The sequence below is a fragment of the Hevea brasiliensis genome, chromosome 2 (assembly GCF_030052815.1).
Source record: "Hevea brasiliensis isolate MT/VB/25A 57/8 chromosome 2, ASM3005281v1, whole genome shotgun sequence".
Lineage (NCBI taxonomy): Eukaryota > Viridiplantae > Streptophyta > Magnoliopsida > Malpighiales > Euphorbiaceae > Hevea > Hevea brasiliensis.
Window position 1 is genome coordinate 98047603 of NC_079494.1, and position 5114 is coordinate 98052716.

Sequence of the window (5114 nt, forward strand, 5' to 3'; positions counted from 1 at the left end):
CCTTGAATTTTTAGGCTGGCTAGGGAGCTTCCCAAATGCTTTGTTACTTAAAGAGCTAGCTTGTTGAGCTATTTGATTCTCTAACATCTTGTTGTGTGTTGCCATCTGATCCACTTTAGATGCTAATTGAGAAATCATTTCTTGTTGACTTTGATGGCTCACAAGTAGAGTTTCAATCATGGCTTCTAACCTAGCTGTCTTATCTGGTTGTACTTGTTGTGGTAGAGGTGGAGCAGGTGCATTTTGAGGTTTAGAAATTCCAGGAGGAGGACCTCTATTCTGCTGAAAATTCTGATGTTGTTGATATCCAGAAGATTGCTGAAAATTCTGATTTTGCCCTTGTCTACCTCCCTAAGAGAAATTGGGGTGGTTTCTCCATGCTGGATCATAAGTTGCAGAAAATGAGTTACCACATGGTCTTTGATTGTAGTTCCCCACATAATCCACTTGCTCACTTGAAAAATCTTGATTAAGTGCAGAAAAATTTGCTGCAAAATTGACATTTGCAGCTCCAACTTCTACTGAATTACTAGAACCTCTGGCTGAAGAATCTACTTTCATGCTTAGCTTGTCCATCTTCCTTGTCAAAGCATCAAACTTAGCATTAATCATATTCATGGCATCAAGCTCAAACATACCAGCTGGTTTCTTGATCTCATTCCTCTCACAACTCCATTGGTAGTTGTTATAAGCAATTTTATCAAGAGCAGAAAAAGCTTCATCTTCAGATTTCTCCATAAGATCACCTCCAGAAGATGCATCAATTGTACTTCTAATAGCTGGTGAAACTCCATTGTAAAAGTGTTGAACAAGCATCCACTTAGGAATCCCATGATGTGGACATCTCCTTTGCAAATCCTTGTACCTCTCCCATGCTTCATACAAGCTCTCATCATCTCTAGGTTTGAAAGAAGTCAGCTCATTTCTTAGCTTAGCTGTCTTACTTGGTGGAAAATATTGAGCTAAAAATGCTTGAGAAAGTTCATCCCATGTTGTGATAGAACCCGGTGGCAAAGAATCTAACCACTCTCTAGCTCGGTCCTTCAGAGAAAAAGAAAATAATCTGAGTCGAATTGCATCATCAGAAACTCCATTTATCTTCAACATATCACTGATCTCAAGAAAGTGTGCTAGATGCACATGTGGACTTTCACTTGGATTTCCTCCAAATTGTGATTGTTGTACCATCTGACAGAGTGCAGGCTTCAGTTCAAAATTATTAGCTTCTACTCTTGGTCTTGTGATACTTGGCATGAAATCTCCAATGGTAGGATAGGCATGATCCTTCACAGAACGGTTGTTATTGTTGTTGTTGGCCATTTCTTCTTGTAATTGCTCTTGCTCTTGTGCTCTTTCTTATTGTTGTTGAGCTTTAATTTCAGCTTTTCTCCTCTTAGATTCTGCTCTTAAAGCTTTTGCTGTCTTTTCTATTTCTGGGTCAAAGAATAAATTGATTTCTTCACTTTTTGTCCTTTTCATAAAATAAAGCACCTGAAAAACAAAATAAACAAATTCTCAAAGTAAAATGGTAAAAAGAAAATAAAGTAAAATGCCCAAATTAACCAAACAAACAATTGTTCAATATCAAACAAAAAAATTAAATCCCCGGCAACGGCGCCAAAAACTTGATGTGACTTATCCGCAAGTATACGGGTCGTCTCAAGTAATAAAGTGATGAATCAAGTATCGTTCCCACGAGGATTTGCTATTTGATTACCAAACTATGAATGAAGCGATTATTTGGGCTAATGATTAATGAATAAATGGTAAATGTAAATGAGCAAGGTAAATTGATTAATCTAATTGAAATGGGTAAGGAGCAAACAAATAAATTCTAATTCTAGTTCGCAATTAAACTAAATTAACAATGGGAAATTTAAATGAAAGTCTAATTATGGTAAAAGTGATTCTAGAGTTGGGGGTTTATGCATAAATTAATTGGGATTTGTCTTGGGCATTCCAATTTTAGGGAAAAACAGAGTTTAAAGGAAATTGATTCTAAATTCCTTTGATATCTTTTTCAAGCAAACCAAAGTGTATTTTAAAATAACCAAACCTACTTTCGTATGTTATTTGATTACTTTAAAACCCATTAAGTTTTGTAACCAATAATTAATTCCTCTTAAAATCCTAGTTTATTTCTAAATCTAGGTTATTTTAAGTTCCAATCCTTGATTATCTATCAATGACTTTCACCTTTTGGTCCTTCAATCAAAGATTAATACAATACCCAATGGGTACCAACATTAGGCAAGTAAATCAAGCACACAAGGAAAGAATCAAAACTCATATTTATTTAAAATAAAGAAATACCCAGTCCAAATCCACAAATTAATCTAAAACATATTTCCCAACTCTGAAATCTAAAGAGATTACTCACTCATGATGGTATTTACAAGAAATATTGATGGAAAAGTAAAGAAAAACATGATAAGAGGACTGAAATAGAAAAAGCCAGGTGGAAGAACCAAAATCTCTGGTTTCTGGAGCTCCAAAACTGGTGTAGCAGCTCCTCCCCAAAAGAAATGGCGTCTCCTCCTTTTTTCTCTATTCTATTTTCTTTCCTTTTTGTCTTTCCTCCCCTTTTCTCTTGTGGCAAAAATAAGGAAATGATGAATTTATATCGTCCCAAAAAGTTGCCCTAAAAGTAAATAAGAGTCAAGGAGTGGGTATGAAATGAGGTGTAAAATTATCCAAGTCAGCAGCATCTTTCACGTTCTGGGCAGTCTGCTTAGGGTTCGGCTTAACCCTAAGCAGCTTCTTAGTAAATTTTAGCTTCTGGTCGCACTGTCTGCTTAAGGTTAAGCAGACCTTCAGCAAATCTCGGCAGACTTAGAGTAAAATGGACTTTTCTGCTCCTGTTTGACTTGTGCTGCACCTTAAGCACTGCCGCTTTACCCTAAGCATGATCTTAAGCAAAACCTCAAGCAAATTTCGGCTGGTTTGCTCTTTCAAGGCTTGATTTCTTTAACTTTCCTCCATGCTTAAAGAACTCCAAATCTCTTCAAATCACTTCCTATTGCACTCATTGATCTTCGATTTGCCACAAAATCCTATCAAAAATAACAAAATTACAAAAATCAAATATAAAGTATCTAAAGTTAACAAATAAGATAAAATAAAGCTAAAAACATAAAATACATTAAAATATGAGGACAAAATGGATGCAAAACTACCCTAAAATGCCTATATGAAATGAGTGTAACAGACTAAACCTACGAGAAAGAACGCAGGTTATTCTCAAAAAAAAAAAAAAAAAGACTCCTGTAGCCTGAAAAAATAGAGTGAACAGGAGTGAGCATTCGACTCATAGAGTAAGATATTGATTCTAAATATAATTTCTATAACTATCCAAAGCTTATGCATCTCTAAGTATGAAATGCAATATACACCAAACATATTCAACCGGATTCAAACAATATTCACACAAAAGATAATTTGGAGCACTCACACACCTGTGTGACACATCAATGTATATAAATATGAGAGCTGATCCCCTATACAACTCTCTTAATCCAATACCTGCTAGCAAGATCCACTCGAGCTAGACTTTCGCTTAATAATCTAAATACGGGGGTTAGCAAGATCAACTCAAAGCCATACTGACCCCAACTTATTCACAAAAAGTATCGGCTCCCAGTGAGTCAAGCTTCAACCATTCTATCCATCCTACCCATTGTAGACCCTTATTTTGTGATGAATATGTGCATTGAGACTGTGAGAAATCCGATGATAAAAAATTATGACTGTAAGATGTAATTGGAGGCATGGAGTTGAATTATTAATTCTGTGACATGATCTTGAAAAAAAAAAAGTAATAATATGTTTTTTGGGAAATTAATTTAATTTAAATAAAATCTTGTTTTGTTTAAATTTAATATGGGTAGTTCTTAAATAGACCTAATTAAATTTAATTGGGCAACATGGGCCTAAGAAAGCCCAGTTAGGAATTTTAAATATGACCCATTTAATTTATTTTTAAAAAAAATTAAAATAAAAAATATCTCTCTTTCTCCCTCTCCCATTGGCCCCACTCTCTTCCTCACTCCCTATTGGTGCCACCCCCTTTCCCTCTGTTCCTATTGGTTGGAACGCCTTACCCATATCCCAGTCTCACCCAATTTCCTCAATCCCAGTTGTTTAAGTTATCTGAACCTTATTATACTAGGACTCCAAACCCTACTACACCTCTTCCTCACTTTCTATTGGTGCTTTCCCCTTCCCCTCTCTTCCGATTGATTGAAACATCTCATCTATATCTCAGTCTTACCCAAATTCTGCAATCCTAGTTGTTTAAGTTATCTGAACTTTATCACCCTAGGACTCTAAACCCTACCACACCTCTCTCCCAAAACCCTATAAATACCCCACTGCTAAAAAATAAAAATGGGGGAGAAAAAAGGAAAAAAAGAGAAAAAAAAGGGAGGAGCAGAAGATAAAAAAAAAAAAATTAAAGAGAGGAATAGCCAAAATTCTTTTAATTCTTCTTTCTTTCTAGCGATATTTCTTAAAGGTTAGTTCTTTTATTTTCTTTTCAAGATCTATGCCATGTAATGTTTAATTCTATGTTCCTTGTTTTTAATTTATTTTACATGTTCATATAGATCATGTAATCATGTTTGATTTGAGGGGATACACAACTCTACACATGTTCAGTTTTTTGTCTCTCGTATTTTTATTATTTTTCGTTATTTTCTAAATCTGAAGAAAATTTATAAAAATTATATTCATATTCTACAAGAAATTCTATTAATTTTAGGCTCAAGAATCACAAAAAAATCTTAAATATTTTATAAGTTATGGCTGTTTAAAGTTAGGGTTCCTGTAAAATCTGATTTGCAGGATACCCGTTTTGTGGAGCCCATATCTCCCTTATTTCTTAATATTTTTGTGTAAATCTAGTGTCTAAAATTAATTTCAGAATCTTATGAACCTTTTCCAATTGGTTTTGCATTCATATTTGTTGTGGTTAATGAGTTATGAATTTTACAAAAAAGTAGTACGATTCTATCACTTAGAAAAGTTACGATTTATGTAGACCATTCGGCTAGGGTTTTGCTTGATTTATAAATTTTATGATCTTGTATGATATGTAGGCTGTCTTTTATAATTTT

General features: G+C 34.3%; 1 non-coding gene across 1 annotated transcript; it reads left to right on the forward strand.

Annotated features, from left to right (window-relative positions):
* The first annotated feature begins 826 nt into the window (after positions 1-826).
* LOC131178255 (small nucleolar RNA R71) lies at positions 827-933 on the forward strand. Its single transcript, XR_009147389.1, has one exon. It is a non-coding gene; the product is annotated as a small nucleolar RNA R71 (small nucleolar RNA).
* The last annotated feature ends 4181 nt before the right edge of the window (positions 934-5114 follow it).